We start from the raw sequence: 15,789 nt of genomic DNA, 5'->3' as shown, positions 1-15,789 counted from the left end.
TATTAGACAAGCTGGGTGACCGTGGTCCTTATGTCGTGGGTGATTTCTGTGAAGTGGGGAGCAGGGAGGGTAGCTTTGAGAAAACTGCTCTCCTCCTCTGCTCAACCCACCTCAGCCACTGGGGAAATGCCTGGCAGAGGTCAGGACTAGTACGTGGATCCTGACCATGGATGCTCACATCCCATCAGCTCCATGAGGCACCGATCAAGCTACACCCAAAGTTCACTTGAGAGGCACTGTGCAGGAGCTGGTCCCCACCACTCAAGTTCTCCAGGAACCGTGGGCTCAGGCTGGAGCAAGAATTGCTTTTTGCAGGAAAAGGAAGGTCTATTCTCACCTTGGCACAAACGTTCCAGGATAATCACCTTCCCTCACAGAAAATTGTTTCAGGAGGAAGTGAAATAGCAAAGTAAAATAGTTTTATACTTCAAGAAATTGACTTAGAGGAAGTGAGGAGGGGTGGATATATATATATATATATATATATATATATATATAGAGAGAGAGAGAGAGAGAGAGAGAGAGAGAGAGTTTATCATGAAAGAACACGGGTTTCTAAATAGGGAAAAGCAGAACACAGCTTTGGGGAGAAGGTTATATATAATTTCTCCAAATTGTCTTAGTCAATAGTTTGCTGCATACATAGAAGTTATTCTGAGTGCAGTCACAGGGATCTCCTTGGGCTCTTGATAGCCCTTTTATATTCTTATCACAACCTTTACAGTCAGAAAAACCTTCTCCTTTTCTGAGGGGACACCCACCCTTCTCTGGGTGGGGCTTGGGTTTCTGCATCTCCAAAGAGCTCAGGATTTGCTTCTCAAAGGAATGTGGTCTTCCAGTCTTTGAACTACCTCAGGACTGAGCAATCTCTTCTTAAGTTTTATGAGTTCCCCAAAATTTATTACCAGGGCCTCCTATCTGCCTGCCACATTAGATTGAGCTGAGACAGCTCCACCTGGCCTGCATACCTGGCCACAATCCCCAGTCCCTCATGGAAATCCCTCCTAGCTTCTCTTAGCTTTTCTTGGCCCAGCATCCTAGATTCATTCACAGAAGACTGTTAATTTTTGAGCCAGCCTTGAAATGACATTTTTCCCTAAACTAAAAATTCCCTTTTGCTGGATCTTCATACTACACAGCCTGAGCCCAGGAAGAACATCTCCAAAGCTCCATCATCCAACCTTTCTCAGTTCTGAGAATTGAGCCTGGCTGAATCTTTGGTCCACTGCAATCGCAGGGAATAGAGCAGAAGGATCCCTGTCCAACCATCATCTTACTTTGTGCCCTTGGGGTCGTGAACAGATGCCTCTGAGCCTCACCTAATGGGGCAACAGGACCACAATCTTAGTGGCTTCACTTTGCATTCACCTTGGGTCACTGAAGGGTCAGGATCCTCTGAGCAGGCTGAGGGTGGCTTGTAATTCCACGTGTCTCTTATCTTGCAGTCCCTGAGAGATACTAAGACAATGTTTTTGCAGTAGCTGAGCTCCTTTCAGCTGGATTCCCCTTTTTTCCCCCAGCAGCAACCAGTAAGACAAAGTGACCTTGACTCAAGAGGCTTAGCCACTGCTATTTTCACAGGAGCCCTAGATAGTTACTTCTTATCTCTCCTGGGAAGAAAGTTGTAAGGGGACTGATTGGAGGGCGAGTCCAACCAAAGCCTGGTGTTTTCTTCTAGAGATGGCAGTGGTAGAGGGGGGGTGCGGGGGCGGGGGGACGGGGGGTGCCCTGAGGTGGGGGCCAGCCACGTGAGCTGCCTTTTCTGGCAGTGGCATCTCAAGCAGACCGCTCTGGAGCCAGCCAGTCCGGTGGGACTGATTAAGCACATTGAGTCTTTATCTGGGACCAACAGATAAGCCTCTGGGTGCAGAGGGGTGATTATGGGGTGGACCCAAAGGGAAGGGGACCTCAGGACCTCAGTGGTTGATGGAGAGAAGAAGAAAGACGAAAGAAGATAAAGGAAGAAGGGCATTCTTTTCTTTATTATTATTTAATGAAATCACCATGAGCTATAGTTAAAAAAAACTTTCATATTTGAGTGTTAGTCATATAATGATCGAACAACCATCCCTCCACCAGAGTACATTTTCCATCACCAATGTCACCAGTATCCCTCCCCTCCTCGTCGCCCCACCCCTCCCCTTGCTTCTATGGCAGACAATTTCCCTCTTACTCTCTGTCTACTTATGGGTATTATGGTTTGCAATACAGGTAATGAGAGGCCATCATGCTTGGTCCCTTATCTACTTTCAGCACACATCTCCCATCTCGAGCGATCCCTCCAACCATCATTGACTTAGTGATCCAAGAAAGGGAGTTTGAGAGAGAGGACGGGGCATTCTTCTCTGTGGCTCTGCCATCTCTCATATGGTTTCCAGTCCAAAGCAGCCACCAGTCCCTGCTCTTCCTGAGGCCTAGAGTCAGGGACCCAACAAACTCTAGGGAGTAAGTCAGAGGACTCATTCGAGCACCAGTGGCTGGGACCACCCACCCACTCCCTGAACAGAATTTGTATAGATTAATAATTCATAGGCAAGGCTTGAGTTATAGTAGTGTGTAGGGTGCATGCTTTGCAGGAGGCTGACCCGGGTTCAATCCTCAGCATCCCACATGGTCCCCCAAGCACAGCCAGTAGTAATTCCTGAGTGCAGAGCAAGGAGTAAGCCCCGAACATAGCTGGATAGGCCCCCAAAACCAAAATAAATAAAAAGTTAACACAGGTTATAGACCTTGATTTGGAGAAGTTGTTTTGAGATCACATCTGTCCTTGGCTGGGCCACTCCCAGCAGTGTTCAGAGACCATGCGGTGTTGGGGGAACAAACTGGGTCTCCTGAGTGGAAGCTATTCTTCCTGCCTGTTGAACATTCACTCTGATTCTCCAGTAGTATCCTCTCACTATTTTGGGCACCAGAAGATGCCATCAAGTAAGAGTTGTTAAATATTTCTTTTATTAATTTATTCAATCAACTAATTTTATTTAAAGAGCTGTGATTTACAAAGTTATTGATAGATGAGTCTTCATCATTATCATCATCATTCTGTGATCGTCAATTTTCTCGAGTGGTCTCAGTAATGTCTCCATTCATCCTAGCCCTGAGATTTTAGAAACCCCTCTTTACTCATCTTTCCCAATGGTACCCCATGCATGGGAGGCTTTATCAGGGTCAGGGGAATGAGACCCATCATTGTTAATGGTTTTGGCGTATGAATTTATCATGGGGAGTTTGCCAGGCTCTCCCATGTGGGCAGGAAACTCTCAGCAGCTTGCCAGGTTCTCTGAAGGGGAGAATTAAGCTATAAAATGTCATGTGGGGCTTCCGGGGCTTGGTTTTATAGTCTCTGGATGTTGGCCATTGATGGGATTACATGGCACCGGGGGCATTTTCTGGGTGTGACTGCCTAGCTACTGGAAAATGGAGGATCTGGGCAGAAGAGGCCCAGTCCTTATCCAAGCAGGCTTGGAGATCTCAGCCCCGGGTCCTGCACACCTGGGTTCCTCTACCAGTTCCTTCATGCATGAGGCTCATCCGAGAGTGTGGAGAGGGGCCTTCAGCATGGCTGTTGGCTGGGTTCCATAGGTCTTTGGCTGCCGAGGCTCTGCTTGGGGCAAGGAGGGAAACTCAACCCGCCCTGCTCTGGTGGGTCCTGGTGAAGACACCAGGCATGGGGACAAGATGAGTCTTAGGCATACCATATTCCAATACCATCACCAGTGTCAACTTCCCTCCACCAGTGTTCCCATGCTCCCTCCTGCCCCCTCTAGTTCCCCAACTTCCGTTCCATCTACCACCTGCCACCCTGTCAGTCAAAGTTCAGCAGTTGTCATTTAGATCTCATATTTTCAGTGTTGTTGAGTCTATGCCTTGAATATATAGCTATACCACCCTCACACATCACCAATATAAACAAGGACCCTATTACCCCATTTCTTCTCTGTCTCATCTTCTCCCTGGCTCCCCTTGATTTCTTTCCTTCTCTGCCCTTCTCCCTGTGTCCTGGCATCAAGAGGGACCTAGGCATCCCCCTTTACTATGTTACTTTTCCTCATCCAATTATTTTATAGCACTGTTGTACCACCATCGTTCCATGGTTCATGAATTTGCTCAAGTGGGCACCAGTAATGTCTTCATTGTGAGACTTGTTGTTGCTGTTTTGGCATATCAAATATGCCATGGGGACCGTGCCAGGCTCTGCCATGCAGGCCGGATACTCTCAGTAGCTTGCCGGGCTCTCCAAGAGGGACGGAGGAATCAAACCTGGGTCGCCCAGGTGTGGCTCAAAAAAGAAAAAAAAATTCCAAACATATAGACAACTCAACATACTGGATCACAAGAATCCAGTACGACATATGAGGAAATGCAGAATGAGTCTGAAAGGAAGGAAGCTACCTGGTATCTGAAAGCAGGAAAGAGCAGAAAGGGCTAGAGCCGGTACAGCAAACAAGGTGCTTGCCTTCCCCCCCACCAACCTGGTTCAACCCCCAGTATCACCAAGAGTAATATCCCAGCACAGAGCCAGGAATAAGCCTGAGCACTGCCATGTGTGGCCCACTCCACTCCTCAAAAAAAAAGAGAAAAAGGAAAAAAAGAATAGAAAATGACTGAGGGCTGGAGAAACTCCTCAGCAGAATCTAGAAGGCCCTTTCCTTGTAGCTGCCACTCCTCCTCTGGGACACTATTATTCTATGTGTTTAGAGCAGGGTAGGGAGGGGGTAACGGGTAGTGATAGGAGGATGAGGAGTTGGTGACTTCCCCTTTGTGCCCACTGATTATTCTACAGCTTTCCATATTACCTCCTACAGGAAATCTATACCCCACTGATAAGTGAAATCATGCTGTGTTTGTCTTTCTTCTGGCTGACTTCACTCAACACATCTTCCAGTTCCAAGCAGGTTGCAGGAAAGTGCACGATTTCATCATTCCTTGCAGCTGCATAGTATTCCATTGTGACTCTATGCACCACATTTTTATAATCCATTCATCCAAGTTGGCGAACACCTTAGTTGATATCAGATTTTAGGGATTGTACTAAGTATTGTGATGTGATACATGGTATTCATGTAACTTTTTAAATTACGTATTTTTTTTGTCTTGAGGGAAGATGCCCATAAGTGGAATTTCTAGGTCAATTCTAAGTTTACTTGGAACTCTTCATACTGTATTCCAGTGGGTTAAACTAGACAACATTCTGACCAGCAGTGGATGACCGTTCTCTTCTATTAATATTTCTGTCTTGTTTGGGGGTTGGGTCAGCAGTGCTCAGGGATTACTCCTGGCTCTGCATTCAGGGATCACTCCTGGCAAGGCTTGAGGGACCATGTGGGGTGCCAGGGAATCATACCTCGGTTACCTTCATGCCAGGTAAGTGCCACACATGTTGTGCTATATCTCTGGCCCCCAAGTGGCAAATTTTTTAAATGATGTTCTCCTGAAATTTTATATAATATTATAATGCAATGTTCCTTCAAATAGTTAATCTATTAAATATGTTTTTTTGAAAAGAAGAATATTTTGAGGCTGGAGAGAAAGTACAGTAGGTAGGGCATTTGCCTTGCACATGGCCAACCCATGTTCGATCCCCTGCATCCCATATCATCCCCCAAGCACTTCCAGGAGTGATTCCTGAGTGCAGAACCAGGATAACCCCTGAGAATCTCTGGATGTGAGAAAGAAAGAAAGAAAGAAAGAAAGAAAGAAAGAAAGAAAGAAAGAAAGAAAGAAAGAAAGAAAGAAAGAAAGAAAGAAAGAAAGAAAGAAAGAAAGAAAGAAAGAAAGAAAGTCTTCATCCGATCTCATTCTTCTCTCCTCCCTCGTCTCCTCTCACCTCCCAACTCCCTTCTACTCTTCTTCCACTTTCCCCCTCTCTATCCCTTTCCTCTTTTCTCTGTCTCCTTTCCTTTCCTCTTCTCTCTCTCATACTGCACTGTTAGCACTGTCATCCTGTTGTTCATTGATTTGCTCAAGTGGGCACCAGTAACGTCTCCATTGTGAGACTTGTTGTTACCGTTTTTGGCATATGAATACACCACAGGTAGCTTGCCAGGCTCTTCCATGTGGGCAGGATACTCTCAGTAGCCTGCCGGGCTCTCCGAGAGGGACGGAAGAATTGAACCTGGGTTGGCTGAGTGCAAGGCAAACGTCCTACCCGCTGTGCTATTGCTCCGCCCCTCTCTCGTACAGCTTTCCATATTACCTCCTCCAGGAAATCTAGAAGGGACTCAGAGAATGAGGTTATGATTCTGAGCTTAATTTCCCACAGGGGACAGATGAACCAGTGACCACGGCCCCTCACACATGTACTACATGGTTGCCTTATGTCCTGCAGGGATTCTGCCTGGCACATGTGCTTTTTCTCATCTAACTGTCACCAATAAGATCTGAGCTGGACCAAAGTTCATTCTCTTCCTGCCACAAGTAAGACCGGCCGGGATCATAGTGGAAGAGCAACTTGTTTAGGGCCATGCCACTGAACTGACACAGCAACAAAGAAAAGGCCAATCTCCTACACTTGAACACTTAATTTCCCTCCTGTAAAGTTGACCCTCGGGTCTTGCCCTGACTCTTATTTGATTGAATGTACCCATATAGGTTGTGCTGAGCCAAGGAATTGTTTTCCCAGGAATAACGCATGTGATCCCTGGGTGGGAAATACAAAACACCTCTATCTTGTAAGACCCAGAACAATGTTCCCTTCCTGCTGCACGTACCATCTCTCTAACTGCTATTCACAATTGCTTAAACTTCTTCTGGACACATCCCGTGTTGCCCCTTCTTCCTGGGCAGGGAGGCCGCTCAGGAAACAGATGTCACCTCCCAGCATTGCTACAACTAGCTAGAGGGACCAGCGTCCAACATCCGCCTGACAATCAGATTCTCCAAAGTCAAGAGCAAAGCTTGGCAAAAATTCAGCTAGGGAAGTGTTTCTCCAAGTATGTTTCACAGCCCACCAGTGCACAGCAAATTTGAGAAAGACTGGAAACTCCTAGAATCTAGTTTGAGAGAGTTCAGGGTCTCGTCCACTGTACAGGCTCTGTGGGGCTCTGGGTGACAGGCCCCACTCCCTTAACTTACTGCATTCCCACACATGATATCCTTTGGATGTAGAAGTCTATTGTGACCTAGAGTTGATGTTTAAGACTTTTTTAAGTTGTCTGAGAGATGATCCCGTTAAAGATGAACAGATGATGACCAAATCTGAGCACAGTTGATTTTTAATAGGCTTTAATCAAGTTGGATTTTCAAATATACTTAAAAAGTGATTGCAGGGTTGGGAGGAGGAGCCCAAGGGGAGTGGAGGAGAAGAAATAGAAGGAAAGAAAGAAATATACTGGGCACTCTATGTGTTTCCTGAGAAGCTTGAAATCTTTCCCTTAATATGAAAAGGAAGTATAATCCTATCATCACTGTGGTTGAAAGGATGGCAAGCAAATTGGTCTTCTGTGGACTAGAGGTGCTCACTTATATGTACTTGTTTCATCTGTGTTTCTAATAATAAACATTATTCTTGTGTTTCTACAAAGAGAAAGAAGAAACATTTCAGAGGAAACAGAAAGGATCTAAACAACTATAAAGACATTGAAAAAGAAAACTAACCTCGGCAGAACTGAACACCTATAATTTCTCTAAGGACAACAAAGATACATTCTTTCATTTTTAGTTTAGAGCCAAAAACTCCCAGAGGAGGGTCAGTATGAGGGAGGAAATCTGAGCCAGGACTCAGATGAGGGACAGAACTGATAAATCCCAAGAAAGTTGAGTCTTAGGACAAGGAAGAAGAGGTAAGGTAGGTGTGAGGTGAAATTAAATAGGTGTGAGGAAGGGACTCCGTGCTGGGTTGTTTTCACTCTGGACACCCCAGAGGGTGCGGGTGAGTGCCCTCCCCACCCCAAGGGACCCATCCTGGGCAGAAGACCTCCACTACCCAACCACCACCACACTCCACATGCTCCACACGCTCCACACACTCGGGCCAAGCCTCATGCATGAGCAGAGTACCACAGAACCCAGGTAATGCAGAACTTGTGATCTTGGACTCTGGGCTCAACAGAACCTGGGAGCAGAGATCCTCTGTCTGCTTCTCCCAGTCTCTGGCGACCCAGGGGTCACACCCATAAGCCATTTCCTGCCTGTGCCAGATAATCTCCTCATCGGCCACCCTCCAGAACTCACAGCTGCTTCTCTCAGAAGGAAGCATAAAATGAGGCTCCCATAACTGTGCCACTGGACTCTGCGCCAGACTGTTTCCACTCGGGGCACCCCACAGGGAAGAGGGTGAGAGCCCTCCCCACCCCAAGGGACCCAGCCCTGGCAGTTGACCTCCACTACCCAACCGCCGCCACACTCCAGGCCACTTTCCACATGCTTGGGCCGAACCTCACACATGAGTGAACATATTCCTGGATCACAGCCTCTTTGCAGCCACACAACGCATCATCATAAAGGGAAATAAATACATATCCCTCTTGGAGAGCCCAGCAAGCTACCGAGAGTATCCCGCCCACATGGCAGAACCTGGCAAGTTTTCCGTGGCATATTCAATATGCTAAAAACAGTAACAATAACAGGTCTCATTCCCCTGACCCTGAAAGAAGCCTGCAATCATTGGGAAAGACGAGTAAGGAGAGGCTGCTAAAATCTCAGAGCTGGGGCGAATGGAAACATTACTGGTGCCCACTCGAGTAAATCGATGAACAACAGGATGACAGTGATACAGTGATAAGTGACAAGTGTGAGTGAGGAAGAAAGGTGTGAGGGTTATGGGTATGAGGGAGGTGGATGTGAGTGAGGTGTTGTGAGGAGCACAGTATAGGGGAGGTGATGTGAGAAGGTGGTATATGAGGAAGTGGTGTGAGTAAGGTGAGTGTTAGGGAGATGGTGTAAGAGAGGTGCTATGAGGGAATGGCATGACAAAAGTGAGTGTGAGGGAGGTATTATGAAGAGTGGAATAAAGAAGTTGAGTGTGAGGGAGGTGGGATGAGGGAGTGGTGTGAGAAAGGTGCTATGGGGGAAGCGTGTGAGGAAGGTGAGTGTGTGAGAGATAGTATGAGACAGGTGGTGTGAGATGTTAGTTGTGACCAGGGAGGTGACAGAGTTAGGAAGTAAGTGTGGCAAGAGAGTACTGGTTCTTCAGAAGCCCTTCTACAGTCCAACTCTCTAAGGGGAGCTGGCTGTCAGGATGACTCCTAAAGGCTGAGGGATCCTTAGAGAGTCCTAGGACTGATCTGCCCTCATAAATCATCCCCTGTAACCAGACCCAGCCCTGAAGGACACCAGAGGGAGAGAGAGGAGCATAAATGATACACAAGGGGATTGAGGGGATTTGGTTACTAAATTACACCAGCCATTTCCTGGAATCCAATGGGAGCAAGTTCTGAGAATTAGAAGGCTGAATAAGGGAGGTAGCTCAGAAGGGAAGATAAGAAAAGGCAGACAATTGCTGGTGAGAGAGAGGAGATCAAAGCCATCCCAGGAACATCGAAAGTTAATGCAGGGAAGCAAAACTTCTTGTTTTGACCCAGACTCGTTCTCGGGACTTGCTGGGTGGTATTCACAGAGGCTCAGCCCCATTTATCTCTTGCTGGAGGGTGACATAGCAATCTGATGCCTAGAGACTAAAGCAGGAAACAACCAAGGCCATGAAATAGAGTCTATGTCCTCGAGTCTGTAGTCTCAAAGTCTGTTGTCATTGGATTTCTAGGCTAGACGGTTTTTTCACCTTTATATGCCACCTTCATCCCAGGTGCATTGCTTTAATTCCCCTTGATCAAACTCTAAGCTCTCAGGACACTGACTGCTGGAGTAGAGGCTCAGGCAGTCTCTTTGTGTTGTAAATTGACTTTTTCTATATCCGCATGACAGGAACTACCAAAGTTTTGTGCAAATCACCAGGGTTCCTTTGTCACTATAAATTTCATGCCCTTCCAGCTTTGGTGTGCCTTTCCTCACCTCTTATTCAGGTCCCATCCCTGGGAGGGCTGAATTTTTTCACCTACATGAACACCGACACACAAGCAGAGAGACGCACATGCCTGAGAATATAAGACCTCAGGGATGACCCCTAACTCCCTTGTTCAAGAGCACACTTGGGTCAAGATCATCACACATTGAAACCCCATCCAGTTATTTCAACAGAAAGAATTTGATATAGTGATTAGCTCGGTACGAAGACTAGACAAGGTCAGAGGGAGTGGTATGGTGCTGAGGCAACAATTTTAAGAGACAGCTACCCCTGTTGGTTTGTGGGTATAGAGGTACTGGAATTGCTAAAATTTAAACTTTGGATGAAGATAGCCACAGAGTCGAAATTCGGGCTAATGAAAGGGGCAATGGCTCTACCGGGGTGGAAGTTGGGGTCACATAAGGGCTTAAGACCCCCTGAGAAATTAGTGTCAGCCAACTAGAGATAGGATTTCTACCAGGAAATAATGGCACTGGCTCTGTCAGTGTTGGAAAACCTTTATGCTAGAACACTGGCTGAGCCTGGCAGGAGCTGCCAAGGCCATAAAGAATTGCTAAGACTGCCAATGAGATCAGCAAGCAACAGGAAGGAGCACAGCCAAATTGAGCCAAACTGTTTCATAGAGAGGGACTACATTTATTCACCTCTAGATACATCATAGTCTCATTACCTGCAATGCATGTGAGTTTCAGGAGAAATATGAAATGAACAGAAGATAGAAACAAAATTGAAATAATTCCCTTATTTTGATGTCATGTGCCTGTGCTCTTGTCTATATACACAAGGACAAAACTTTTTCTTTTTGGATGAGTTTATTCTGAAAAACAGTAAATAATTCCTTATTTAAGATATTTAACTAGCCAGGGGCTGGAGCAATAGCACAGCGGGTGGGGCGTTTGTCTTGCACGCAGCCAACCCAGGTTCAATTCCCAGCCTCCCGTATGTTCCCCTGAGCACCGCCAGGAGTTAATTCCTGAGTGCATGAGCCAGGAGTAACACCTGTGCACCGCCGGGTGTAACCCAAAAAGCCAGAAACAAAAGATATTTAACTAACCAGTTCTTAAAGATAGAAACTGTAAAATATACCAAAGAGAAAGGATCCAGGTAATTTTCTAGGATCCTCACTTTCTCCTTCAGGCCACTAGCACTTTAGCAGAAGAGGAAGCAAAATCCCAGAGGGACCATATCATCAGAATGACCATAATTGAAGCCCTTCTTTCTTTCATTCAACAAGTATCTATAGAGCATAAGCTGTTCTAGCCACAGGTCTAGGCTCTTGGAAAATATCAAGGACTTGGGAAATATGGAATATCAACTATGGCATAAATCTTTTTCTTTTCTTTATTTTTTTTGGCGGGTTTTTTTTTTTTTATTGAATCACCATGTGGAAAGTTACAAAGCTTTCAGGCTCAAGTCTCAGTTACACAATGCTTGAACACCCATCCCTTCACCAGTGCACATATTTCATGACCAAGAACCGCAATAAACCTCCCTCCCACCCCCCCACCCCCCCAGCCCCCACCCCAGCTGTGTTGCTGATAGATTTCACTTTACTTTCTCTTTACTTTGATTACATTCAATATTTCAACAAAAAATTCACTCTGATTGTTTGGGGTTTCCCCCCCCGCCCAAAGTCAGACCTGCTGTAAAAGAAGCATTTGATAATTTGTTTTCCATTGCTGAGAATGAAGAGACATGAGGTCGTGTGGCCACAATAGCGGCGGTGAGTAAATCTTTTTCTTGACTTCCTCCTCAACACTCTCTCTTTTTCCTTGGTTTTGTTTTGGAGGCCCCACCTAGCTGGATGTCCAGAGATTATTCCTAACTCTGCACTCAGAAGTTACTCTTGGTGGTGCTAAGAGGACCATATTGGATGACCAGGATGGAACCCAGCTTGACAGCTTTCAAGGCAAATGTCCTATTCGTTGTACCATTGTTCAGGCCCAAGACTGTTTATTTCTTAGTTGGAGAAGGATACTTCTCTTTAACCCATTTTATCTGCAGACTCATCATGAAAGGAAACATAGTTAACAATTATGTTTAAAGAAGAACTTTGAAGAAGGTATGAAACAAATGTGATAGAAAAACATTTTCCGTCATCCTCCACTGGCCTCAGTTGTGTGAAAACCCTAAAGCCATCCCAATATTCACATGGCATCTTTCTGGCTAGTATATCTGAAGTATCTATGTCTGTGATTGTTTGGGTGTTCACATCTATGGCCAAAGTCATATTTTGGTACCAAAGGTCAGCTGCACCGCAGCTCCCCCAGGTGTTCTGGAGGAATGACCTTTCTCAGACACACGTGGATCTGAAATCAGGGATTCACCTAATTCTTTCATAAAACTAACAATATCCCTATTAAGAAATTTTTGAACATTCCACAGGAAGTCTCAGAAGAAATAGAGAAGTTAGAGGTTTTTTTGTGGGGAGTGATAGTTCTAAGTTGTTTGTTTGTTTGTTTCGAGTACATTGGCCCCAGTTTTGGTTATTGACAGACATGAATGTGTTCCCGATCCCTAAGACAAGAGACACAAAGAGGTAAAAAGGAAAACAAAAGAGAGAAAAAAAAATGTAGACATGGCTGAAATTCATCCTTTACTTGAGCTCTGTTAAGAAATATAATCCATGCTCACTAATTCAGGGACTGGCACTGAAATTTAAGTTAATTTGCTTTTTCCCTCTTGATCTCTAGTTTTAAAACAGCTTTGATTACTAGTTCAATTCTTGGGAAACAAAAGAAAATTAAAAAATCATATCGTTTCCAAGTCTATTGATCAATAGCTTGATTCATTTCTTTGTTGGACTCTCTTCAAAGCATTTCATAATATATATTAAAATTCTAAAAATAAATTCTCACATTTATCTGATTTATCCTTTCCCAAATGGATATGAAAATTGAACACATAATGTCTGGTAAGCCATTTAGTACATGAATAAAAGGAATATGAGTGAATAAGTGATGGTATGTTTAGAACTTTTGAAAGCTCAGTTATGTGCTCCCGCCTCCATAGGAATTCATTTCTAAGCATCTTCTCTATGGGACTGGGGAGATAGTATAGTGGATAAGGTGGTTTTGCCTTGCATTCAGATGACCTAGGTTTAATCCCTGGCACCCCATATGGTCCCCCAAGGAGTGCTCCCTGAACACAGAGGTAAGAATGAGCCCAGAGTACCACTGGGTGTGGACCAACCCCTCCCCCCAAAAAAACTTCACTTCCTGTATTTTTTCGGCAGCTCGCATAGAGAAGGGAACACCAGGTAAATTGTGGTTTGAGGACTCGTACAGGATGAGAGATGCACGCTGAAAATAGAATATAGACCAAACACGATGGCCACGCAGTGCCTCTGTTGCAAACCACAACACCCAAAAGGAGAGAGAGAACAAAAGGGAATGCCCTGCCACAGAGATGGGATGGGGTGGGAAGGTGGGAGGGATACTGGGAACATTGTGGGAGGGGACTGGGCACTGGTGGCAGGATATAAACAAAATGCAAACATGAAAGTTCATAAGTTTGTAATTGTAACTCTTGGTGATTCACTAATAAAAAAAATAAAGTATAGATCAGTTAAAATTAAAAAAAATAAAGTGCATCATGAACAACTTCATGAACGATGGTGTTTAAATAAAGTGGAAAAAATCCATAAGACCCTCTTGAGTCAGGCTTTGGGATATTAAATCTCAGGGAGAAAAATTATCTTTAAAGAGCTTCTGTTTCATCCCCCACCCAAAGAAAGGGAACAAAATGAAAATATGACTCTCTGATTCAAACAAGGGAGGGGGAAATTCACAGAGGACAAAACTAGTAATTCCACAAACTATCCTGTCATATCATCATCACTGCCATTATTATTTCTGAGCACAGGAGTTAGCCCAGGTCTGTGCCTCTCAGAAACTAACAACAGCAGGGCCCTGGGGACAGATGGGTGATGGGGACTGGGGACACTGGTGGTGGAAAATGTGCACTGACGGAGCGATGGATGTTGGAATATTGTATGACTAAAACCCGACCATGAACAAGTTTGTAAGTATGATCTCACAGTGATTCAGTCACTGTCACTGTCATCCCGTTGCTCGTCGATTTGTTCGAGTGGGCACCAGTAACGTCTTCTCATTGAGAGACTTATTGTTACTGTTTTTGGCATATCCAATATGCACAGGTAGCTTGCCAGGCTCTGTCGTGCGTGCTTGATACACTCAGTAGCTTGCCGGGCTCTCCAAGAGCGGCGGAGGAATCGAACTCAGGTCGGCCGCGTGAAAGGCAAATACCCAACCGCTGTGCTATCGCTCCAGCCCAGTGATTCAGTAAAAATTAAAATAAAATAAAAAAGAAATTCACACTACTACTTCCAGACTTTTGGGGCTAGGACCCACTCGAGTCAGTTTCACTTTCATACTTGATTAAGCCACTGCTTCAGCTCTTAAGGAGGAGACCATATTTTAGATTCCACAGTGTTATATCCACCAAAATATAATACTGAGTGTCAGGAACAGTATACAATGATGTGAGTTCCTTACTGCCAGCATGGAACCCAAGTCAAATCTAGATAGATGATTCTCTTTTTTTTTACCTTGTGGATTTCAAACCGCTTTGGGGGGAAAAACTAATATGTTGTGTAGTAATAAAGTGATTCTGATAATGTGTGATCCCAGTTATTTGATCAATAAGAGGGAAAAGATTGCCCTATATATACACTCATATTCATTCATATCCTGACATCCCTAGCCAAGAACATCTGACTGAAAATGTGGGCAAGAAAGAATACTAACAGGATCCATAGTGATGAAACCTAATTTTTATAACAGAGTTTCATTACAAATTCAATGTCATCAGGGTCAAGAAATTTGTATAAATGAAACAAGAGATTTGTGGAGGTGACCACAAATTAGAGTTCATGCCACATCTAAAATGTTCTGTTTGGTTATTTTGTTGCTAGGCAAATTTTAAAGAGCCCCCAAAAGGCCAAATATATATATATTGCATGAAAACTACTACATTTTCAGGGCTGGAGAAATGGTATAGGGGTCAAGGCATTTTCTTTCCATGGTACTAACCCAGGTTCAAATCCCTGATACCACATATGGTCCCTAAGCACTGCCAAGGAGTGATCTCTGAGCACAAAGCCATGAGTAAGCCCTGAGCACCACAAGGCATGGCCCTCACAACAAAACAAAAACTAGTGACTTTTCAGGGCCGAAGTGATAGCACTGCGGGTAGGGCTTTTGCCTTGCATGCGGCTGACCCAGGTTCGATTCCCAGCATCCCATATGGTCCCCTGAGCACCCCCAAGAGTAATTCCTGAATGCAGAGCCAGGAGTAACCCCTGTGCATCACTGGGTGTGACCCAAAAAGAAAAAGAAAAACTAGTGACTTTTTAATGAGGGACACTAATTCTGATAGCTTTTGCACACCTGTGTTGTCTGACCTAGTATATCAAAGCAGACACTTTTGTGGTCTGGCTAGATAACCCCTAAGTTACTAGCTGAACACACGTAATGGAATTAAAGTATTCAAAATATTACTAGAATGAGAGCATACATTGAAAGTTTATAGTAACAGACTTTAGGGAATGAGTTGTAAAAGAGCAAAAAGAACCATTCAAATTCAAAATCCTAGGAAGTCAATTTGGGATCAGTTTCATCAACTGCTATGATAAGGTGTATAAAGGATAATGGTGGCTCTTAGCACATGAGTCCATTGTATTACAGGAGACCTGGCCCTGCAAAGACCCTTAGCTGCTTTCCTCCTACCTCTGAATTCACTGGCGGAAGAATATCTGGTTGAGGACTAGGAGATTCTGTGTCCCAGTCCACCCCCTAAAATGACTCTTT

The sequence above is a fragment of the Sorex araneus genome, chromosome X (genome assembly GCF_027595985.1).
Source record: "Sorex araneus isolate mSorAra2 chromosome X, mSorAra2.pri, whole genome shotgun sequence".
Classification (NCBI taxonomy): domain Eukaryota; kingdom Metazoa; phylum Chordata; class Mammalia; order Eulipotyphla; family Soricidae; genus Sorex; species Sorex araneus.
The sequence above is the reverse complement of the archived record's forward strand: the minus strand, read 5'-3'. Positions refer to the sequence as shown.